The 26,226-nt window shown below is 35.7% G+C and overlaps 1 non-coding gene across 1 annotated transcript; it reads right to left on the bottom strand.

Annotated features, from left to right (window-relative positions):
• Positions 1-4,040: 4,040 nt before the first annotated feature.
• Positions 4,041-4,163, bottom strand: LOC117801686. Its single transcript, XR_004624434.1, has one exon. It is a non-coding gene; the product is annotated as a small nucleolar RNA SNORA54 (small nucleolar RNA).
• Between the last annotated feature and the right edge of the window lie 22,063 nt (positions 4,164-26,226).

Below are 26,226 nucleotides of genomic sequence, written 5' to 3'. Positions count from 1 at the left end.
TCAACACTTTTATTTGGAGGTTTTATTATAAAGATCGCAGGGAGGCAATATCCAAAGACAACTCCTGTGGCTAGTTTCTTATCAGAAAACCATCCCTGGATATGGCAGAACATGTTAATGTGAGAGAAACAGGAGGGAAGAGAGTCTGATTTCACAATAAAACAAAGCATTGTTCTTTCCCCCAAATATTTATTGGGCATATTACAGGCATGGAGCTCATGCCACATGCAGAGAGGCATTTTAAGACTTATTTTAAGTAGACCTTCAACTTCCTGAACAAATACAGACACAAATGGTAAGTAAGAATGCAGTATATTAAGGCATTTTTTGTTTGTTTTTCCAGAGGAGCCCTCAGCCTTTATTGTGAAATCATTACTAGAAAGATAGCATGCTGTTAATATGCAAAGTCAATGACAAAGATCCAAATTATTGGGAGGCTTTGATTCATGTGGTTTCTATTCCAACATGTGAATCCATAGTTATTTGAATAGGTCTGCAAGTAAATGATGACTTGATCACCATCTTGAAAATTCACTTTCCTTGTTCTGACTTTGTACAGAACAAAGCTGGTGTTGAATAGAGAAATAGCAAACAGTAATTTCAGCTGGTTGAAATCCAAAGCTCTGTTTTCCACAGACACATAAAATTAGTTGCGAGTAGCCAACATTCTGGCCTGTACTGCAGTCTGGGTGTGCTGTGTCGGCTTCTGTTACTACATCCCGTCTGCAAACCAGGTGCACAAAACATCGTAAGGAAGTGAAGTCTGGTTCCTGGTAATTAATGGAGTTATTTGGTGAATGAAAGTCAAAGCAGTAGCAATATATTATGCTGGAGAGTGTTAGAGAAGTCTTCCTGAAGCTAGAACAGAATCTTGCAAATGAAAGCTGCTAATCTCAGTGAACTGGGATGTTCTTACACTTATTAAAATTCGATTTCTGATTATCAACTCTTGCTTAAAGAAGAAGGGAGGGGGAAAAAGACTTTTATGGGGTGGATAAAATGTTCTCTATAAAGCAAATATGGCAAAGCTACTCATTGTGGTGAGCTGTGAAAATAATGGCCCACTAAACATCTTACTGTGCTCAGGGGCTAAATTTAAGGCTGTGTCACATCTCACTTCTCAAACTGTGTCCTCTGGTTAAGCATGGCTCATGATTGGTGCTGGAATCCAAATTTTATGTTCTCCCATATTTGATACAGTCTCTAGATATAATCATTTAAGTGATGTTTAATTTATGGAAATATGACTGCTTACTTGGAAAAAATGGAAAGGAGCAGTAGTCGAAGTCATAGATGACAGATAATCATGATATATGCTGAATAACCATAAATAAATAATTTTTATTTTATAATAAAAAGGGAAATATCCTACAAACTAATGAGAATTTTTGGAGGGTTTATAGATCATATGTTCATATAATAACTTTAAGCTCCTTATTTCAAAGAAAATTGAGGGCTAATAATCCCATTAATGCAAGAAAGTTATCCTATTTGCATCCAAAGTCAATTTGCTAAAGAGGGAATAAAAGCAAAAGCAAAGCAAAACAACAAAATAACTTTTTACCTACTAGAAAACTGTCATCTTTTTCTATATATTAAATATGGAGTCAAGTTTCCAGCTGTTTTGGATAGACATCAATCAATTAACAAGTACTCACAGTCACTGCTAGGTCTTCAACTTTGGACCAGACTGAGCTGTGATTTGTAACAGAATCATCTGGGCAGTTTATAAATGCAGATGGTGATAAGGCACTAGAATCTTGATGCTAACCCAGTTTGAGTTTCTATGTTCTGGAATCGTTACCCTAAAGAAGTGAAACACCTTAGTCTTTCTGCAAAGTGGGAGGAGGTTAGTGTGTAGTTCAGGAGACTAGACCTTTACACAGAAAATAAAAGCAGCAAACAATTGATGACAATTGTAATTCTCCTCAGATAGCAAATATTACTTATGTTTGCATTGGAGCAGTATGTTGATGACTAAAATTCAGTTAATCAGTTAGAAATGACATATCACTTGCCTAGACTACTGACACTGAATTTTTTTCTTGGTGGTAGGCTCTTTTTGAATTTGATGGCTATTTGAAAATTTTGCAAAAAGAATATGTGTTAAGTTATTGTATGTAATTGAAAAAAAGATTCCAACTATGTATCTTCAAATTATACATATAAAATATATACAACCAAAATAGTATAGATATCTACTTTTAAACATATTTTCTTAGAGAAAGTGGAGGCATAGTTCTTTGGTTTCATTGATTGATGGCAAGTGAAGCTACAAATGTTGATAAAATTACTCATGGGAAGGGTTTAGAAAACAAAGAAGAAGGGCAACACTGAAAGACACAAAAAATTAGGGGGGAGAATGGAAGAAGAAAAGCTCATGAGGGAGAATAAGAAGCAATAGCCAAAGAGAGAATATGCCAAGATTATTATGATAGGAATGGGGGGAATGTATTGTCAAGGACAGAGTGAACAGTATTGCTAAGTGTTATTGAGGTCAGGTAAGGTAAAGAGGGCAACTATGTGGTTGTCTATTTAAGAGGAGTAGAAGTAAACTTCTCAGGACTTTAGGAAGTCATGGATCTATAAGACTAGAATTTATGTTTTTTTAAATTTTTTGTATGGATTTTGAAGTTCTCTGGGATAATAGCAAGGCTCAGTATGTAAAAGGTGCCTGATCAGGGGTCATTTATCCCAGGTGAGTGAGTTTTTAGGCAGTGATAGGTGATCGTACTAAGTAAAAGTGGCAGATTGGTTCTGACATGCAGGATTAAGCCCAGAGGTGCCACAGTTGTGATCTCACATTCTACAATGATCATCATAGAAAAATGCTATTAAATAAATATGCCATGTAACATTCGTCAGAAAGAAAATTTAAAAATAGGGTATTTCAAATTATCTGTTATTAAGTGACTTGAATAGTGACATAATTTAGAAATGTTTTAAGATGTAAAGATCTAAAGAAGTGGCTGTTAATACTGGCTACACATTATAGTCATTCAGGGAAGTGAAAAAAGAAAATCAAAAAACCAAAAAAACCAAATTCCTGGCAACAACCCAATCCAATTGGATTTTAAAAGCCCCCTAAGACTTCTGGCTTCAGCTCTGACATATAAAGAGCTTAGAAGTCATCATTCCTGTCCTTACATCAAGAAAAAATCAGAAAAATACTGAAAATCACTGATTTTGGTTGAACCTGTGAGAAGACTGAAGTCATAGGGAAAACCACTCTCCCTAAATGTAGACAGACTGATGAATCCAGAGAGTTACAGCCAAGCAGCATAAAAAAAAAAAACCCAAGAAACAAACAAACAAATATATACCTAGGAATATCCTATTCAAACTTCAGAAAATCAAAGGTTAAGGGAATGAAAAAGTCAGAGGGAATGAAACCCCTTACCTATAGAGAAATAGGACAAGAATTACAGCAGACTTCTCATCAGAAATCATGCAAGCAAAGAGAAAGTGGAATGACTTATTTGCAGTGTTGAAAGAAAAACTCACTAACCTAGAATGCTATATCCAGCAAAATTATCCCTCAGTCATGAAGGAGAAACGAAAATCCCTTAAATATTTTTTTAAATTATTTTATCAAATGTTTTATTTATTTGAGAGAGTGAGCATGCACAGAGTGAAGGAGCAGAGGGAGAGGGAGAAGCAGATTCCCCACTGAGCAGGGAGATCAATCTGGGGCTCGATCCCAGGACCCGGAGACCACGACCTGAGCTGAAGGCAGGCACTTAACTGACTGAGCCATGCAGGTGCCCCTTACATGTTTTAAATTCATAGTCTCTTAAGTGTTTTTAATTGAGAACCACTGGTTGAAATAAAGGTAGCTTAGACTGGGTGAATATATAGAATGATTCTTGGAGTTTTAGTCAAAAATTATTAACTTGAAATATTCTACAGTCCTTCCTCTTTCACTAACCACTAAGGATGACTCTGGCTTTATGAATCCAGTTTATTTTTTCCCCTCCCTTTCTCGTTTAAATTTTTTTTTAAATTTTTATTTAAAAATTAAAAAAAAAAATTTCTGGGCCTTGTGTCCCCAGGACCTGAAACTGAGAGCCATGAGTCAGTCAGTCCTATGCCACTGGAGCTGCTGTAGTACTGGAATGGAGCCTGATAGCTACAGCCAGACTAACAAGCCATCAACAGTGCCTCCTCCCCTTTCCTTTAGGAGCTTCCTACCTGACAGAGAAAGAAAGAGAAGGTGGAGAACAAGGCTGACTGAAGACTCAGAGAAGAATTTTTAACATGTTTTCTTTCTTTCACATTTTTTTGAGAGAAGTTAGAAAAAAATTATAGGCAGCATTTGAGGGAAACTTATGGACAAAGAAAGGGGGTTTTAAAATAAATGTTTCTTTGGCATATATCACCTAATGGTGTTTGAATGACGTTAGCACATAAGTTGAGTTACCTTTTATTACCCTGTGTTTTGTCTCTGCTCTGCACCTAGACTGGTGGGCTATGGATTCAAAAAGTAGTAGAGACATCTCCCACAAGGACTTTCATAAGATTTTCTTCAAGTTTGTTGAAACCATAATAAGCTCATTAAGATTTCTATAATCATACAGTTGATATGGATGGAAGTTTTTAAAGTATGAATTGTGATAGGTTCAGGGGGGCGTCTACTTGCTTTGACAAGGGCATGGCAAAAATCTCTCTTGGGAATGGCTGCTTCACACTACTTGATATATGGTCTGCAGCATATAGAGTGCTAGATTAATTTGACCACAGAAAGATGTCAATAGATTACTCAAAGTATTTCTAGAAAAATGGACAGTTTTGACAAATTATCTTACAAGAGGGAACATATTATTTTATCTGGATCCACTTTTTGTACAAGTTTATCTGAAAGCTAAAAATGTGCCTTGAGCTTCAGTGGGTCAAAAATAGAATAATTTCAGCAACCAGTCAAGCATTGTTTCTTTCTGTTCCCTCTTTATTTTCCTTTATTCAATTTTATTTTTCTCCCAATGAGAAGATAGTGGCTGGGTTGTAGGATTATGGAAGGCATTGGACGTATTTACCTTCAGGATTTGTAACTGATTTGGTCTTCTGTTTGCTTCTTTTTTGGAGGAAGAGATTGGGGAGACAAAAAACTGAACTCATTACCTGGTGATAAAGCTTTCTCTTTGACTTTTTCTTTGCCTTAGCCATAGAATGAAAAAGTCCTGCACAGGCTAGTAAGCCAGTGACAGGCTGAGAGATTGGGTCTTCTGGCAGAGTGGTGTAGTGCTAGAGTGAAACATACTGTGGTCATTGAGCCCTTAATCCAGATGAAACTTCTTTCTCCCATCACTCAGTGTGTAGGGTTGGAGGAATTTGGAAAATCTGGCCATTTGCTCATTCCTTCTGCATAGGATTAAATCATGAATAGCGATAACAACATTTTAAAAGTACACAACAAACACACATACACAACCTTATTTAATCTTTAAAAACTGTTAAATTATATAATTGATGTAAGCCAAAGGATATATATGTAAATCATGTAAATTATAATTGTAAAATGCTCAGGTATGAAACCAAAGTCACTGAAGGCTCATGTGCCACTCTCTTGTCACAATCCCTTGCTTTCCCAACAACCACTGTGCTGAACATCGTTTATCATTACCTTGTTATAAAAAATAGTTTCCTACTGTGTATGAATCCCTAAACAGTTGAGCTTTATAAAAATGTTATCATATATATAGTCTTCTGGGAATTATTTTATCAATATTAAACTTCTCCAATTCATTTGTGGTTTTGCATGTAGTTGTAAATTCATTTTATAGAATTTTACTGAGTATAACATAATTTATTCATTTTTCTNGAGGATGAGTCGAGAGGGCTGAGCGGAGAGTGTGGTCCTCAGCGGCTGGAAGCTGCTGTCACAGATGGTGATGACCCATAGGCTCTGTCATGTTGCTGCTACTGATGATGGCGATAATGACGNTATATAGTCTTCTGGGAATTATTTTATCAATATTAAACTTCTCCAATTCATTCGTGGTTTTGCATGTAGTTGTAAATTCATTTTATAGAATTTTACTGAGTATAACATAATTTATTCATTTTTCTGGTGATGCTGAAACATATTTCAGTTTCTTTTGTTCTGCAATTATAAATAATTCTGCTCTGAAGTTTCTTGTATATATCTTCTGGTGAACTTATGCAAACATTTCTCTGGGAGTGGAGTTACTATGGCATAAAAGGCATAAAAATGTTTAAAGCATAAAAATCTTTCATTTACATGGTAATACCCAATTATTTTGAANTCTTTCTAGAAGAATACTCGGAGAGGCAAGCTCTTCAGTCGAAAGAAACTGGGCATTGTAGACAAAAGTTTGGTGTCTTGGAGGAAGCTTCTGACACACCTCACAACTTGTTGGGACTTACCTCGTCATGTGTTGCANTGGTGATGCTGAAACATATTTCAGTTTCTTTTGTTCTGCAATTATAAATAATTCTGCTCTGAAGTTTCTTGTATATATCTTCTGGTGAACTTATGCAAACATTTCTCTGGGAGTGGAGTTACTATGGCATAAAAGGCATAAAAATGTTTAAAGCATAAAAATCTTTCATTTACATGGTAATACCCAATTATTTTGAAAAATGATCATAACAATTTACTTTCCCACAAGTAATGTATATGAGTTCCTGTTGATCCACATTATCCTCTAATACTTGGTAGTATCAGAATTCATAGTTTTTCCAAGGTAGTGGATATAAAATGATATCTCACTGTAGTTTTAGTTTGAATTTATGTGATTACTACTGATGCTGTGCATTTTCTTTTCTATTTATTCACACTTATAGTCCCTTTTTTGTGGGATGTCTTTTATTTGCTGCTTTTTCTATTGCTTATCTTTTACTTACCAATTTATAGTTTCTTATAACTATACTATTCCTTTGGTGGTTTTTTGCTACAAGTAATGGGTCTCAGTTTAGTCTATATTTTTACTTTATGTTTTTTAACAAAATTTTTCCCCAGTTTCATTGAGAATTAATTACCATACATCACTGTATAAGTTTAAGTTATACAGCATGATGGTTTGATTCACGTATATTGTGAAATGATTACCACAATAGGTTCAGCTGATATCCATTTTCTCATGTTGATAAAATAAACAGAAAAGGAAGAAGAAAAGAAAAAATAAAAACATTCTCCTTTTGATGAGAACTCTTAGGATTTACTTTCTCTATATATATTTTTAAAGATTTTATTTATTTATTTATTTGAGGGAGAGAAAGTGCACACAAGCAAGAGAAGAGGCAAGGTCGGGGGGGAGGGAGAGGGAGAGAATCTCAAGTAGACTCCATGCTGAGTGCAGAGCCCAACACGGGGCTGGATCTCATCACACTGAGATCATGACCTGAGCTGAAATTGAGCCAGATGTTTAACCTACTGAGCCACCCAGGTATCCCAGGACTTACTCTCTTTAACAACTTTCCTATATGCCATACAACAACGTTAGCTATAGTCATCATGTTGTACATTACAATCCTAGCATTTATTTATCTTATAACTACAATTTTGTATCTATGACCACCTTCCTTTGATTTTCCCTCTCCTCACCCTCCACCTCTGGTAACCACAAGTCTGATCTCCTTTTCTGTGAGGATTTTTTTTTCTCTTTTAGATTTCACATATAAGTGAGATTGTACAGTATTTGCCTCTCTCTAACTTATTTCACTCAACGTAATGTTTTCAGGGTCCATCCATGCTGTTACAAATGGTAGCTATTCCTTACTTTATATGGCTGAATTGAATTCTATATATATATATATATGTATATATATATATATATATATATATATATATATTACAATTTTTTTATCCATTTATCCATCAATGGACGTTCAGGTTGCTTCCATGTCTTGGCTATTGTAAAATATGCTGCTGTGACCATGGCGGGTGCAGATACCTTTTTGAGTTAGTGTTTTCATTTCCTTTGGATATATTTCCAGAACGGGAATGGACCATACGGTTAGTTCCATTTTTAATTTTTTGAGGATCCTTCATCCTATATTCCATAGTAGCTGTACGTTTACAACTGTACTGACAGTGCACAGGGTTCACTCTTCATATCATTTTTTATCTCTTATCTTTTTTTATGATTGCCATTCTAACATGGGTGAGTGATATCTCACTCACTGTATTTCCCTAATGAGTAGTGATGTTGAACATCTTACATATACTTGTTGGCCTTTCATGTATCTTCTTTGGAGAAATGTCAGTTCAGGTCCTTTGCTCATTTTTAAATTGGGTTATTTTTAATTTTAATTTTGTGTGTGTGTGCTTTTGGGTTGTATGAGTTCTTTACATATTTTGGATATTAATCCCTTATCAAGTATGTGGTTTGCAAGTATTTTTTTCCCATTATTTAGGTTCCCTTTTCAGTTTTTGATGGTTTCTTTTGCTATATTAACAAATTCTTAATTTTAATATATTCTAATTAATCAACCTACTTGTTAAAATCATCCTTTTTTCTTTCACTTAATTTAATACACTCTTTCCTACTTCAAGGTCGTGTGTATTCTACTTTGGTTTCTTAAATATTAAAGTTTTCCTTCCGCATGTCTTTAATCCATTAGAAATTTTTATAACTAGCATAAGGTAATAATTAAATTTTAGTCTTCCTTTGTGGTCTTATCATTGGTAGTCCCAGACTTGTTTTGTTTTGTTTTTTAAAGGCTCAACCTTTCTTCAGGGAGTTATAACCCATTTCTTTCATTTGTCTCATATTCTCATACCCTTATATATCCTTATATGGGTTTGTTTTTGGCCTCTAAGTTTAGTTACATTAGTCAATTGTCTATTCTATGCCCTCTCCTACTGTCTTAATTATTACAGCTTTGCAATAAACACTGATGCTTGGGGTCTTATCACACCATCTTCTTATCCTTCTTCAGCAATACTTTGATTATTTTTAGTTCTTCCACATAAACTTAGAATCAACTTACCAAATTCCTTGTAAAACCTTGTTACAATTTAGATTCAAATTAAATAAATTGAAAAAGTCAATTTGAGAAGTGACATCTTTAAAACATTGAGGATTCCTACTTACGGTGTGGATGGTGTTTGTTTACATGAAATTGCTGACTTTAAAGTATGTTCGGTAGAGTGGACTTGATATACCAAACATTCAAGAAAGAAATGTCAATTCTACACAAACTCTTTGAGACCATGGAAGAGGAGTGAAAACTTCTAGACTCATTTTGTAAAGTCAGAACCTTTTTTTCTTAAATATTTTGTTTATTTATTTGTCAGAGATAGAGCACAACATGAAGAAGCAGGCTCCCTGCTGAGCAAGGAGCCCAGTGACTCGATCCCAGGACCCTGGGATCATGACCTAAGCTGAAGGCAGATGCTTAACTGACTGGGCCACCCAGGCGCCCAAGTCAGAACCTTATACCAAAACTAGACAAGGACACTACAGGAAAAGAAAACCATAGACTGGTATTTCTCATGAAAACAGATACAAAGATCCTCAGTAAAATATAATCAAATTAGAATCAACAATTTGAAGAAAATGTTGTGACACCAAGGTTGAGTGGAATTTATCCTGGAAAAGCAAAGCTGGTTCAGTAATCAAAATCAGTGCAATCAGGTTATCAATAATTAAAGAAGAAAATCCATATGATCATATTTATACAGAAGAAGATTTTGACAAAATTCAACATCCATTCATGATACAATTCTTGACAAACTAGAAATAAAAGATTACTTTCTCAACCCAATAAAAAAGATCTTCTCCCCACCTCCCTACCCTGCAAATAAATTAACATAATACTTTATTGTGAAAGACTGAATTCTTTTCTCTGAAGATTGGGAGAGAGGAAAATATGCTCACTCTCATCTAACTTCAATTTTACATTATGTTGGAGGTCCTAACCAGTGCGAGGGAAGTAAATAGGTAAATAAATAAATGCCTTGCAAATTGGAGAGAAAGGAGTACAATGTACCCTATTTATAGATGGCATGATTGTCAATAAAGAGTGTACACAACCTACAAAAAGGTATCAGACGTAAAAATTGAGTTTAAAACTGAGGGCTTCAGAGGGAGGGAGGGTGGGGGACTGGGATAGGCCAGTGATGGGTAGTAAGGAGGGCACATATTGCATGGAGCATTGGGTGTTATACGCAAATAATGAATCATGGAACGTTACATCAAAAACTAAGGATGTACTGTATGGTGACTAAGATAACATAATAAAAAATTATTATTAAAAAAATTGAGTTTAGCAAGGTCAGAGGTTACTAGGTAAAAATGTAAAAATCAATTGTATTGCTACATACTAGTACGAACAATTTGAAATTTAGCAAAAATCTAGAGTGGAGTTTAATGATTGGATGCTTACTAATTTAGTAAAGTTATCTTATTTTTCCATGTATAAGATGTCATTAAGAAACCTGGTCAGGATTTGATTTGGATTTTCAGAGCCCTTCAAAGAAAATAATTTATTCATTGGTTTGGACTTCTCATGGTTCAACATAGTCTTGGTGTTATTTTAAATCTCTGGTGATGCACTCACAACTCAGCAGTTGTTATATGTAACACAGATTGACAAGAACTATTATTTTCAGTGATAGATCTGAAATAGCTTTGGTTGAGTTCAAATAATTTGTGGACAGAAAAGGCATGTGATCTGCATCATGGCATCTCATCACCCAAAAACATATGCTTAATAAGTTATAAGGAAGGGACAAAAAAAAATGAAAGATTTCCTGAACAAGCCTGTCGAAGGTGACAGTTGAAAAGACCTTCAGATCTCTTGGCACCCAACGTGTCACTGTGAATTTCATAAAAAAAAATGTCTGTCTTTCTGAATTGCTTACAGGATGAATTTATTAATAGATAATAACTTGCAAGTGAGGCATAGATGTGGTCTGGATATGGTTCAGCTTTTATTTACTTTTAACTTAAACGTTAAATTTTCTTCAAAACATTGACTCGAAACATGGTGGATTCCTATCTCCTTAATGTAGATATTTTGGGCTGTGTTTTACAAGGCACATTATATAATATGGCACTGCTATGTTCATAAGCTGCCAAGGTGTTTCTTCCTAGCTGCCTTGATGATAGAAGTACCATTATGTGTGTCTCCACCAGAGCTACAAGGCATTGAACATTTTTTCTCTGCCACATGTCTGCAAGGCCCTCAAAAGAGGAAATAATTATTTTCAGGCCACCACAGTGACCTAAGTAAAAACATCTGGTATTTCTGCAACCAGTATCGTAGAAAGGTAGACTCACTAAAAGAGACCCATTTGCTGGTTAAGTAGTTATTTTAGAGGGCCATTATATATTCCATAAGGATATGATTTTTCTTTTTCCCTATTTTTCTATATAAATTATTCATTTGTTCAAATATTTGTCAAATATTCTTCAGATGTTTGAGAAGGTGGTATGTGTCAGACAGTGAACCAAGATACCTAAATAGCTGTGTAGGAAGCAAAGTGAAGCAAAATTATATGGAATTATTTCTAAGAACTAGTCAGTCCAGAAGAAACAAAATCTTCAAATACAGAGGCAGTAAAATACTCAGACTAGCTCTCTGTATACAAGTAAGGTTATCTTTTCATTCTGCTGTCTGAGATAGAATCTATATAAAAAAGACAGTCGTGATCACATGGCCTAAAACTATCACTGTCCTATGACAGTATGTCATGTACAATTTTATTTCCTCCTACTTTGTTTCAGATAAGAATATATAAAACATTTAAAATGTGAAATGTTGCCAGAAAGGTAAAAGGATATGTTAGCTCCTGCTGTTCTGTCAAAATAACTTTAAAATGCACTTGAGCTGGAAGAAAGTGAGATTGACCTTAAATGTTTGTATCAGATTGTTGTTACCCTCTGGAGAGGTAGCATCATTTCAGAAACAAGAGAAAGTGAGGATTCAGTAAGTGAAGTCTAAGAACTTTATGTCAGCACTGGTATTCATGTCCTTGAGTTCTGTTTACCCAAAGGAAAAACAGGGTCAAAAAGCCCAGAAACATTTTGTGGGCAGCTTGTATAGTTCAAAACCAGTTTATTTGCTTTGGTGGCTAATTCTTTGTAAGCAAATTCCCATGTTTTTCCAGCCACAGTAGCCACACCATTGTTCAGAGAACTACACTTTCTGTATTATGATATTAATAACTAGGAGTGAATAGTTACCACAAACGTGGAAAAGAGGGAAAAACTTAAAACAAACATATTTCTTTTATATGAATGATGCATTGGAAAAAGAATTTTATAAAATCAGAGGCAAGACTTAGGACACATAAATGGCATCTATTAGGTTTTACAAGCTTGTTTTGAACTCACAATTTAAGTTTGGGGGTCTAGTTAGCAGAGTGCATTTTTTAAAACCTACAATCTGGTGATCTTGATTCAGATAAAACCAATAGAAATATATATAAGTCCTTATGGGTTTTTACAGATGAATTTAAGTATTTGGACCATCTAGTAGATTTAAGTGAAAATATCACTTTGATATTATTTCTTTAGACTGAAGGCTCTTGTGTGGGCAAAGGGGATGCATCTAAACTTCCTGAAGCCTTGCAATAGCTATGGGAACATATTCATGTTGGGTTCAGTAAAACGGTATTTGAATCCGCTTGAGTGGTGCCTTAGATTTCCCGCAACCCAACACCAGTTTTGCATTTCTTAAAACACAGAATATGAGGTCACTGTATCAAATTATATGGTTTCATTGATAATGAGAAGAAATTTTAGGACTCTAAAAACATCTTACCTAGGCTTATCTTATCTAAGCTTAGATAATTATGTATTTCTTTTACCTCATGCCAGGGGACACTGCAGGGAGTGGAGAAGGAGGGGTAGCAAAGAGACAAACGGAGAGGCAACACACTATGGGGTAATCAGTTTGATGGAGTATAATGGGAGTTCGGGAGTGAGATTCAGCTTGTAGTTATAGGGTGGTCAGCACAATGAAGTATGGATCCCAGGAGTACCAGTTCTTGTTTCGGAAAGATACTCTGTCTCTGTGAACACAGAATCCTCAAATTTGACATTAGATATTATAGAATATAACTTGCAAGATCATGGAAAGCCATAAGGAGGGATAAACAGAAGAGGGAATGAACCATGAGAGACTGTGGACTCTGGGAAACAAACTGAGGGCTCAGAGGGGAGGGGGCTGGGGAATTGGGATAGGCCGGTGATGGGTATTAAGGAGGGCACATATTGCATGGTGCACTGGGTGTTATACGCAAATAATGAATCATGGAACATTACATCAAAAACTAAGGATATACTGTATGGTGACTAACATAACATAATAAAAAATTATTATAAAAAAAAGGATGTTGCTTGATCCTAAGCTTGAAACATAATTTGTTCCCAATAATGTCTGGCTTCTCTGCTTCCTACTATAGCACTTATTGTTCAGTATGGGAATTATATATTAAGCATACTGGATTTTGAGGTCCTTGAGGAACGAACCATGTCTCATTCATATTTATACTTTCAGCACCTTATCGCTCCTGGTGATGATGGAGTTCAAAAATATTAAATGGAAATAATAGAATTTTTATGTATAGGAAGCCCATGAGGGGGAGATATTTCAAAAATAAGCATGTTAAAAGTTACCTGAATATTATTGGTAGCGCCACAGTAGTAACTAGTGCTGGTGGAAGAAGAAATGGTTTTCACATGTGGTGTAGGATTCGGAAGTCAGAGGAGTATGGTTCAGAAGAGTCGCTAGAGATGTTCATTAGTTCCCAGTTAACGGCTCTGTAAGAATCAAAGATGCACTTGATTGTTCAGATCCTGCTTGCTCCCTGCAAACGGAGGCAGGCAATGAAGTACCCAGAGGTTTTCCAACCTTCCTTATAGTTTAGGGCAAGAATTTGAATGTTGGGAGTAGGAGGATAGAATTTGAAACATTTCTGCCTCTCGTGTGCAGAACTGATCTTTTATGTCTAGTAAAATGTGTAGAGCATAAAGTTGAAAATACTATATACATACCCTTCCAAAAGAGTTGGTTTCTAATATTAAACTCTGTAGACATCGATGAGTAAGAATGTCTAAAACCTGGGCAATGGCACACAATTTCCAGGGGAAGCAAATAGAAAACCAAAACAAAATGGGAAGTTCTAAAAAATAATCTTACACTCTGTGTTTTATGGAGGGGAAGGGCTCACCAAGAAAGTTGCTTTGGCTTCAGGAGAGAAACTTCATTTTCTTATATAGAATGATATGATCATAATTGGATAAGTAAAAATACTTAATTTGGTGTCTGCATAATTCTGTTGACTTGATCCTTTTATTTCTTTTCTGGAAATTATTTATTTTTTACTACCCTTATTGAAATGGTGAATTAAACATTTTTTTCTTTATTTAAGCTATGAAGTGGAAAAACCCAAATGGGATTATCTCAAATAGTTAATATATATTTATGAAAATAGTCATCCTAAAAATATATATAAAATTATACTGGCAAAAATATAACTGTTCACAAATTTTAAAGGTGTAAAGAACTGGGGTGCCTGGGTGGCACAGCGGTTAAGCGTCTGCCTTCAGCTCAGGGCGTGATCCCGGCATTATGGGATTGAGCCCCACATCAGGCTCCTCCACTATGAGCCTGCTTCTTCCTCTCCCACTCCTCCTGCTTGTGTTCCCTCTCTGGCTGGCTGTCTCTATCTCTGTTGAATAAATAAATAAATAAATAAATAAATAAATAAATAAAGGTGTAAAGAACAAACAAAAGATTCTGATGACTGCGCCATTAATTTTATTTTAACATAGGTCTTTAATAAGAAAAATACCCATTGGCTTCTTGGACTCTGTGGATATTGTTAAAACATATAAAGATTATCTGAAAATATTACTTTTAAATAATAGTTTTCTACATGATTTTTATCTGTTCAAAGAATAATGAGGAAGAGTGATAAAGTAGAATTATGATTGTGTGAAAAGGGGAAGGAGGAAATGATTGTCAGCATCTGGCACCGTGGGTTAATGTCAATATTAAAAAAGATGATTTTTTGATATGTAGAGTCCAAGAAATCATGGACCCAGAAACTGGTGGAGGAATTAATAACAGAACTGCATATTTAAAGACCTGGAGGCACAAAGGTCACAGCACATTCAGAAACCTGAAATAAGTTCACCATGACCGGAACCTATGTTTAATTTAACAAAACATTAAGGGTGTTTCTATAGTGGATGTAGAGCTGGCAATTACAACTGATCTGTGGTCATGATTTTTAAATGGTCCTGTGATCTGTAACTACAGATCTGTTAAATAATGATTAGTAAATCTAATTTTAAATTGCCTATCAAACAATTTGAGAAATTTAAGGGCAAGCTAATGTTATGGGAGCATTACTCTAATTAGAAGCAAATATTCTTATAGATCCAGCTCAAATGATAAGAAAAATTGGAGTTAAATAAGAAACATACCATTCTACTTTGTTTCTACAGAATCAGCTACAACCCTAAAAGATATATAGCAACACTTTCCAAATAACATGGGTTTGGTTTTCAGAATTCTTGGTACCCTCAGAAAAACAGTAGGATCTTGCTGTCATACTCTTCACGATCTGATAGAATTCACATAATGCTATTTGATTATTCTTTATTCATTAATTTAAGAAACAGTTACCGAGGACATATCTTGTGCCAAGAATGACCTACAAACCTATGGAATACTCATCTTTATTAACTAACTTTTACTTTCATGAGTATTAATGGTAACAGTGAGTTACCATTTCACACCACCAGGCCACTAAAATATTCTTTTAAAGTTCTAAAAATACAACATTTTGGTGAGGATGTGTTGGAATGGGAACATCATGCAAGTGTAACGATTACCATTACTGTGAAAAAATATTTCATATTACCTGGTAAGATAATAAATGCACACATACCATCAATTCTCCTAGGTTGGTGTGTACACTAGATGAGTGTTATAGGAGCAAAAACTACAAAACAAAAATAAGCAAACAAAACCTAGATTCTTTAATACTAGAATAATTAATTACTGTTATCTTTATAAAACTGGAAAAATAAATATGAATTAACTGCAGCCAATTTTTCCACATGGATAAGTCTCAAGCCCACATATGGGAAATATTTACAAAATACATACAGTTTGGTTTCTTTCATATAAGGTTCAAAAGTAAGTGAAACTAAACAGTAAGTTGTTTAGGAGTTCATCCATATGTGATAAAACTATTAATGAAAAACCAGGCATTGATTATTCCAGCATCCTCTTCCCTTCTTCTCCCTTTGATGGTACCATTTATTTGGCTTTCTGCTTCTCCACTTTTTCTTTACCTAATATCACCTGTTTCAAATCTTACCGTTTTGGGTGAATAGCCAAATTTGAATACCTTTTCTCCATTATCCAGAATTTACCCAGTCTTTTCTGTAACATATTACTGTATTATCACATTATATTTTGTGCAAGATTATTTACTTGTCCATGATTCCTTTTATATTGCTACCATCTCAGAGATTATAAATCCTTAATTGTTTACAACCTCACGGCCTTTAGTAAAGCACCTAAAATATGTACAATTACACTTCTTCATAGAATTGTATATTTTGACTAAAGTTCACTTTATTATAAAACCCTTAAAGTCCTATAATGAGGTTATAGGAAGGAAGAACACTTTGCTCTGTATTTTCAAATTTTAAACAAAATATAGAGGAGGATTGTTTTAGGGGCAAAGCTATAAAAATGGGTTTAGGAAAAAAGATTCACAATGTGTGTGTGTCTGTGCATGTGTGCACATATGTGTGTACACGCACAGATACTTAAGTTTTTTGAAGTAATAAATGTATCTAATTTTCAGTATAAAATCATGTAACAGGGGCACCTGGGCGGCTCAGTCGTTAAGCGTCTGCCTTCGGCTCAGGGCGTGATCCCAGCGTTATGAGATAGAGCCCCACATCAGGCTCCTCCGCTAGGGGCCTGCTTCTTCCTCTCCTACTCCCCCTGCTTGTGCTCCCTCTCTCGCTGGCTGTCTCTATCTCTGTCGAATAAATAAATAAAAATCTTAAAAAAAAATAAAATCATGTAACAATAGAAACATGTCCAAGCCTCTGTTTCCAAATTACTCTCACCATGCAATGAGTGTACTTTTTAACAAAGCTTTATTTTCAAGCTCATTGATAAAATTTTACTTTGGAGAAACGGACTGTGTAGATTTTCAACAACTTCATCCCATCTTTCCATGTCAGATTGGGTTGCACAGTTACTGTTTTGAATCTTGTGATGAAGCTAAAGCTTGGTCTAGGAATAGAAGTACTTCTGTTATTGTTTGCTTGTGCTTCTGTGAGTAAGGTTATGTTTTTTCTGAATATTCATGGAAATCTTTTAAAGTCAGTTGTCCATCTCATCTGTAATTCCAACACATGAGAAGAAATATCCATATGAAAAGAGGTGAGAGAAAAAACCTCAGAAAAATGAAAGTGATCAGTCTTGGAATTGTGAATTTCATTTTTTTAAATGAATTTTTATTATTACTTTGAAGCCAGGCTTGCAAAATTTAGGGGTCAAGTCGGTTTTTTATTTGAATCAAATACCAGTAAGGACCTTTAAGGTTTTCTTCTCAGAATGCAATTGGTTTTGCATTTATTGAGCATTTTCTGTAATCCAGAAGCTGTGCTAGGAGCTTTGTATGCATTGTTTCAGATCTTTGTAATAACCTTTGAGGGAAGAATTACAATCCCTGTTTTACCATAAGTAAACTTCCTTTAAATTCAGCTGAATGACTAAGCCAAAATTTGAATGCAGGTTATGTCAGACTCCAATACCCATATTGTCTTAACTACACTGAGATTGTCCAGGCCAGTTCTTTAATAAACCTGTGAAATCATTTATGAAAAAATGTGTTGTTACTATACCTTGGGCATGGAGGGGGTCAGTAATGAGAAGAGGCAGGGAATGATAATGGTTTTCATCATTGTACAGTCAACGTACTTTTATACTACTGGAAGGATGGGAAGGTAGTTCTTTCTCAAACTTGGTAAGTTTGGTTTTAGGCTGATCTGCATAACAACCACATGTAAAATATATTCTACAAGTGTTTATTTTTTATGTTCCTGTATCTTTGAAAACTATTGCATATGTATGCATACACTATCACATATACTTATTGAATCTGTAATTCTACATAGGTGGCAACAAATCTGTTGCATATTTCATGCTCAATTAAAAAGAAATCTTACAACATTTCTATGTATTATGGAAAGATCGACATCTGTCCTCCATTTAATTAGATGCATCCTGATTATGTTAAATGTGTTCTGGCTCCCGTTAAGAAAATTACCTAAATATACATGAAGGAGAACCTTGTTAAAAATGAATTGTCAGCAAGAAACAGGGGAGATTTAAACAAAGAAACTCCAAGTAAAGCTTAACAACAACAACAAAAAATCTCAAACCTGAATGCTCAGACTGAATAATAACCCTGCCCCTTCATCTCTCATGACTGATCCATACGAAAATGCAAATGCAACTTGAAACCAATAGTTTTGGAGCTTCAAGAGTTTGGTTAATTTTTCCTTCCTGTTAACTTTTCACTTTGGAGCACCTTTTGGCTTCTGGGATCTGACTGGAGCCAGGAGGGGAAATGCCAAAATACTATGGGGAAAGGCTTGTTCTTGGGATAATTTAGACCTGATTTGAGGAAGCCAACTCCTGCTATAAATTTTATGTTAAAAAAGTTCTGTCTGTGAAATTTCTAGTGGGCAGAACAGATGCAAGAATTTCATATAATAATATTTAGATAATAATGTAAAAGTAGAGAATTGTCGGAATTCATGGGAAAGCTTGAGTTTAAGCTTTGGATCCTGAAGCTTGAGTTTTTTTTTTTTTTTTCCTATTAATTGTGTGATTTTTCCCCCAAATTTTTTCTCTGAATTTCTACCTTAAAAATATGCAGCAGTAAGATCTCCCTGTGCCCCATCACTAGGGATATACAAGCATTTGAAGGGGCTGAAAATTCCTTTGATCATTTATTTGTTCATTTGCCCCACAAATGTTTGCTTGCCAACTGTATGTCAGGAGCTAGTCTCAGTTTGGGGGATATAACTGTGAACGAAAGGAATCTGTTCTTATGGACCCTAAACACCAGTAGAGAATAAACACACACATATACAATATGTTAGATTGTATTAAGTGCCATGCATTATAATGAATCCATGTACAAAAATATTTTATGTAGAATAGTTAGGAATGGCCTTTCTGAAAAGTGACCTTTAAGCAGAGACCTGATTGAAATGAGTGAGTTAGCCATATAGGTACCCTGGGGGAAGAGTCCCACAAAGGAGGACCAGCAAGCACAAAGGTCCCCAAGTGCCCTCATGCCTGTGTATTGGAGAAGCAGTGAGAACAATGTGGTAGAGATGAGTGAGTATGGAGGAAATGATAAAAGGCATGTTCAGAGTTTTAGCAAGAAGAAATTCTCAACTACTGAGTCTAGATCACAGGCTGGCAAGTGAAAGAAATTCACTGAAAATAGTGGCTGTTCCACCATGATTTAGGAGTATACCTGGAAGGGCTCTGCTATGTGAGTGTAGAATTTCAGAGTGTTCCCTTTACCAAGTTTGTCAGAATTACAAAGGAGGAAACCTAAATGCACGAGAAGAGGTGGAAGCCTGTTGAAACAAGAGAAGGAGGCGATTGAGGGGAGGAAAAATTCCCCTAATTAGGCTATGCATTTTTAACAGTTCAGTCAAAATCCCAAAATGATGCTTCCTGTTTCTCTTCTTCCTTACCCCCTCTCTTGCTTTTCCTTGCTTCCAAAAGGTAACATGCTATATGATTTCATTATATCACATTCTTTTTTTTTTAAAGATTTTATTTATTTATTTGACAGAGAGGGAGACAGCCAGCGAGAGAGGGAACACAAGCAGGGGGAGTGGGAGAGGAAGAAGCAGGCTCCTAGCGGAGGAGCCTGATATGGGGCTCGATCCCAGAACACCGGGATCACGCCCTGAGCCGAAGGCAGACGCTTAATGACTGCGCCACCCAGGTGTCCCATTATATCACATTCTCAAAATGACAAAACCATAGAAATAGAAAACAGATTAATGGTTGCCAGATGTTAAGGACGGGGGTGAGAAGGAAGTGGGTGTGGCTATGAACAGCAATATAAGGGATGCTTGTGGTAATGAGAGTGTCCTATATGTTTACTCTCTTCACACCAGTATCCTGGTTGTGATATTGTATTATAGTTTTGCAAGATGTTACCATTGGGGGAAATTAGCTCAAGGATTCACAGGCTCTTGCTTTATTATTTTTTTACAACTGCATGTGAGATCTATAAGTATCTCAAAATAAAAGTTTAAGAGTTTAAAAAATAATGACCACCGTGATCCTAGAGGACAGCTCGAGGCATCTGAACTCCGTCACTCACATCACAGTTCCCCCCGCATCTTTTCACCACAGCTGTCATGGTGCCATATGTTCTATGCATGTGTAGTCCTTAGTGTAGTAAAGCACATGTGTCCCTTGGTGCAATAAAGCAACCTTGTGAATACTTGAAATTCACTGGTACTCACAGCAAAATGTGGTGTGATTAGTTGAGAGCAGAAAAACTATTCAGATGAAACCAAACAGCTTTTAGAGGAACAAGATGAGTTGATTTGAAAACTCATGTAAAAGAAAAAGGGCCATGAAACATTTTGGAACATTTCTGGTAAAGAAGGTAAGTAGATTATTCTCCTTTTTTCCTCTCTGTTTGACAAGACACCAGCAGTATGTAAGATTACAAATTTCAGCAAATCTTCTCCAACACTTAGTGTTACCAGAATTTCTAATTTTTCCTAATTTGATGGATGTGAAGTGGTTTCTTTATTTTCATAGAAATTTGTAGTTCTTGATATATTCGGCATATTAACCTTTCTCAGTGTTATGTGCTGAAAATAACGGTTCCCAATCTGAAATTCATTTTTTCAAAGTTTTTTTTATTTAGTCGACAGAGATAGAGACAGCCAGCGAGAGAGGGAACACAAGCAGGAGGAGAGGGAGAGGAAGAAGCAGGCTCATAGCAGAGGAGCCTGATGTGGGGCTCGATCCCACAACACCAGGATCACGTCCTGAGCCGAAGGCAGACGCTTAACTGCTGTGCCACCCAGGCACCCCGAAATTCATTTTTTTAAAGATTTTATTTTTTTATTTGAGATAGAGTGAGACAGAGAGAGAGAGAGCACACTCAAGCAGGGCAGAGGGGCAGAGGGAGGGGCAGAGGGAGAAGCAGACTCCCTAGTGATCAGGGAGCCCAATATGGGGCTCAATCTCAGGACCCCAAGAGCATGACCTGAGCCAAAGGCAGACACAACCAGCTGAGCCACCCAGGCACCTCCCCCCCAATCTGAACTTTACATGAAATAGTTTTATACTGTAAGATCATGTCTTTCCTAACATTTTGTTAAAACTGGCCTGAAACTATCCGGCATTATAAACTCATCACTTAAATTGTGTGTTGCAGCTGTAGGATAGATAAACTTTAACAGAGGAAACCAAGTAGTAAAAAAATAGACCCATACACATATTTGAATTTGGTTTATTAGTAAAGTTACTGTATGTCCCAGTTTGCCTGGGACAGTTTTTGCTTATGCTTATTGTCTGAGCATTATTAGTAACAATTCCCCCTTTAATTTTGAAAGCTTTTTGTTTTGGATGAAAAAATATATATGGTCACCCTATATATATGATGAGGGTGGACCTAAAAATAGTTAGGGATACCAATTGCGGTCCATATAAAATTTTATCCATATCTTACACTATAACAAAAATATATTTCACATGAATTGAAAATCTAAATATGAAAGAAATCTTTAAAACTTTTAGAAAAAATTATCAGAAAAGCTTTATAACATTAAGATGGGGAAGAATCTCTTTAAAATGACATGAAAACACAAACCATGTTAAAATGAAAAGTTTTTCTTTTGGAGAGCAACTTGACAATATGTGGGAAAGTTCAAAGGTGATAAAACCCTAGAGTCCATCTCTAATTACACACTGAGGAGGACTTTTGACCTTGGACACCAAGAGACTTGTATGAGATGTTTCACTGCATCAGTGGTTATAAAAATTTAGAAACAATCTCTGTGTGCATCAGTTTGAGGATAGATGAATACATGAATAGTGTTATTTTCCTAAAATGGAATGCCATTCAGGAGTTAAAACAAATGTACCAAATTAAAATTCTCAAGAAATCATAGAAAGATCTTGGCCTTTTTCTCTCCAAATTGATGGAGTCACCTGTTTCTTGGGTTTTGCATACCAAGGCTGCTGAAGACAAATGCAAATTTCATCAACGATTATTTTTGTGAAAGTAGAAGAAGGGGGACACTATATACTTTTATATTTTAAGATTTACTAACAAACTCAGAATTAAAAAAAAAACAAACACCCAGCGTATAGTATATTGTGTTTTAGCTGCCCAGGGATATCTTAGATATAACGAACAGTGAGGTTTTTTAAAAAATTGTTCAAGGATACATTCTAGAACTGAAACACTTCCAAAATTGTTATCCTATCCTGTGTTAAACTCATACATATTAATACAAATATACTAGTTTATGTAATACTTTAGAGACTCCAGAAAAGAAACATTGCTCATATAAGGTAAATTAAATATATTTTATCTTTTCTTGGGTCAAATTGTTATACCATATGACTATCTCTAAGATTTGTTTTAATCTAAGATTGTTTTTACACCATATATTCCCTATATCCTATTTCTGACTTGGGTTATTGAAATATTTTCTTGAATCCATTAAACTAATAAATCCCTTAAACTAATATTTAGCCATGTCTAATGGAGGTTTGGGTGTCTATCTCCACTGGACTTGAAGAATGTTTCTGCTTTTCATCTTTGGTTTCACTATTGGCCACCACTTTCCCACAATGTTAAAACAGTATATCAAGAGGCCAAAGGGATATCAGTCCTAAAACAAATCACTTGCTCCCTGAAACTTGCAATTTTATGTTAATGTTAAGGCCAGTCCAAGGACTGAGACTCAGGATCTGGACATAAATAGTATCCAAGATGGAGGGCAGCATATTCTTTGGTCCACTCTCATTTTGCTTCTTCATCTCTGAGCTGAACATCTGTCTCCTAAATCCCATTTCTTTTTGCCTTTTCTCTTGCCTCACAAATGGCAAAGTAGTTAATGGGAGAGTGTTAGGGCGGGGATGATGGTGATAAGGATTTTAGCTGCATAATTAGGAACCTATTTTTGTCTACTTCATATTTTATTGAGAACCTGGATTTTATTGTTGATACTATGAGTTGCCCTGTTTGAGACTTCTTCAAGTAATTTCCTTAAAAAAGTCTTTCACAGAAATAACCATATTTTATATTCTGTATTTCTTCAGAGTCATGCAGGGTGTGCTCACCCAGAATATAAACTGGCAAATACTGGCATGCCACATAACAATGTGGAAGCCCTCTGACTTGTGAGAAGCACTGTACCTCATTTCTTTGACTGGCTTTTGCTATGTGGTAATTGTTAGGGAAACATCTGGTTACTGTCACATATTTGAGTATCCGATCTCATTGCGTGACATTTTGTTCTGTGACATTTAGTTCCCACTTAGGACTTGGAATTGAAAACCTAAAATTAAGTTCCATTTCCAACATAATAATAGGGAATTGTCCTGGATAATGATGTTTGAGGCTCTCCGTAATGGAATTTCCAACATAGCACGTTGGGGAAAAAATAATAGCAAATTGTTATCAATGATTTTCTTTACAAAAATACAAATACTTAGAAACCATTTGGAGGGGATGCTTTGGAATTTTTCTTAGTTTTGAAAATAGTATCCTTTGCTTTCTGGACTCATGGTAAACTGAAACGGACTCTCTTACAGTGAAGCTCATATACTTAAACATCTCTCATTTTATACTGACTTTTTTTTTTTCCTGGAAGGAAACATTTAGGAATGTTCCTTTAAAAATGTCTGAATATACTTTTCTGACCTTTAGGTTTTCCACAACAGAACTGCATCTATCATAGGTTCTCCCTTTTGGTTCTTTCATAAAATAAAAAAGGAAAGGTTCTTAGACAATTGCCATTTTGCTTCTGCATTATTTTGGCACTTAGCCTAGTGCCCAAGGGCCTGTAGTTCATATCCTGGAACTAGATTGGTAAACCCATTCTTAATCACTTATGCTGTTGGCTCTGACCAAGCTAGTCCTAAAATTGCTGCTTTCCTCATCAATTTGTTCCTAGGAAGTGTTGTGTGTGTGTGTGTCCTCAGGTTTCTCCAGTGGACTTATTAAACTCACATGTATTTAAGTTAAAAGCTGAAGCAGCCATCATTCAGAAGAAGGGCTAGTTGTTTTGCTACACTTTTTATCAAATAGACCCTACCTTAAAAACAAACAAATTATACTTAACAGGAAGTCTTAGAACTAGTTCCAAAGGAAACAGAGTCTGTGATGGAGATTTGCATGTAGGAAGTTTATGGGGGAGTGCTCTTAGAAGGAACACCTGTAAGAGGTGAAGTAAACAGCTCTAGGCAGAGGGGGGAAAGAAAGTTGATCTGAGATGAAGTCACAACAGATGTCTCAGCTGATGCCACAGGGATGACCCATCAAATAAGTGATAACTCTTATTCCCAACTGAGCAAGGGGACAATGCTTTTATACCTGACATCGAGCTGTCTTTGGATGTGGCTGACACAGCAGGGACCAGGAGAAGCATGCAGCTTGCCTTTAGCACCTAGGGAATGAGTGTCTGAGTCCTGAAAAGGGGATTTGGGCAGTGTACCACCCGTTAAGTATTCAGGATTCTAAAAGCTAACCAGTTTGCTTGGAAACAAAGAGGATAGATAGGCATAATTTCCCTCATTTCCCAGTTTATTTGCAAAAGGATTAAATATGTAACAGAAAGCAGGTGGCTACACAGTGGAGAATATGAAAAATATTTTTGTGTGTTTTTTGTAACCCCTGTTCACTGTGGGTTGGATAGTTATCACTTTCACTTTCAAGGAAAGTTAGGCTTTGTATTAGTTGTGGAAGAAAACTGAAATATTGCTAGAACATTGCTATACTAAAGCATCTGTAATTTTACTAGAAACCCTGTGCTCATAGTGTTTATTCTTCCAAGTGAAGATCTTAAAACATCAGTCCCTCCTGGTTCTCAAACCAAATTTTCCATAGACGATGGCACCTCCATATCTGAAGTAGGAAAGCTTATGTTCTTTTTATAGAATCTGTGCCTCCTTCATTCTGATGCCTCAGAAAGCCCATTTTTTCCAGAGGAGAAAGTTACACTTCAAAACCCAAGTACGTTCTCATGAACTGGTAATCAACAGTGAGCTGAGAGAAGCATGACTTTCATATCCACTGCTGATCTAGTCAGTGGTCAGAAAAAGATTTTCTGGAGAAGAAATAATACATGAATTAAACCTGAAATCTGTGTAATGAAGTGATCTTCTTCAGTAAATGTGGAGATTTTGAAAGTGACCCAGTCATTATTTTAGCACATTAGGAAATGTTTTATAAATATTAACAGTTGACCAAGGAAAGGGCAGAAAGTCAACATGGATTGAGCGCTTACTGTTTGCCAGTCACTGTACAAAAGAGGTGACAAATATGAATATTCAGTCCTTACCACCGTCCCAAATGTTAGGAATTATTATTCAGGTGGTTTTTTATTCGTTCATTTTTATCTTAAATGGGATAACTTTTGTAAATTTACACTGCCAGAGAGTAGGAGAGCTAGGATTAAAAATGATCTCTCTCTGATTCAAAAGTATATGCTATTCTTCTCAAAAAAACATCCATTAAGAGCGATGTGTCACTAAAGGAAACCCCTTCACTATCCTTAGAGTACATTGAAGCAAAACAAAACATTGGGCTGTAAGTGGTGTGGTTCTCATTTTTCTTTCTTTCTTGGCAAAGTGCCTATATAACGGAGGGAAGAACGAGTTTGGAATCAGGAGACCTGCTTTCGTTACCTCACGCTGAGCTTTGGTAAAGACACTGAACCTCAGTCTTATCATTTATAAAAGTAGGGTATAAAAGCAGAATGAGAGAACTCAACCTTTCAGCTAATTTACTGCATTTGATACAGGAGACAAATCTTGAACAAGATTTCCAGTGATGGAGCTATGATGTATCCTGGAACCAAACTGTGATATTCTGAATGTTGAGCGCTCCTGTGGTTACATGCAGCACTGACTTAACATTGGGCTATCCTGTAGTTATTTTATTTCCATAGCAGATGTCTATTTTGATGCTGGCTTCTTGCTTAT

Source organism: Ailuropoda melanoleuca, chromosome 3 (genome assembly GCF_002007445.2).
Source record: "Ailuropoda melanoleuca isolate Jingjing chromosome 3, ASM200744v2, whole genome shotgun sequence".
NCBI classification, from domain to species: domain Eukaryota; kingdom Metazoa; phylum Chordata; class Mammalia; order Carnivora; family Ursidae; genus Ailuropoda; species Ailuropoda melanoleuca.
This window is presented reverse-complemented; position numbering and strand designations above follow the sequence as displayed.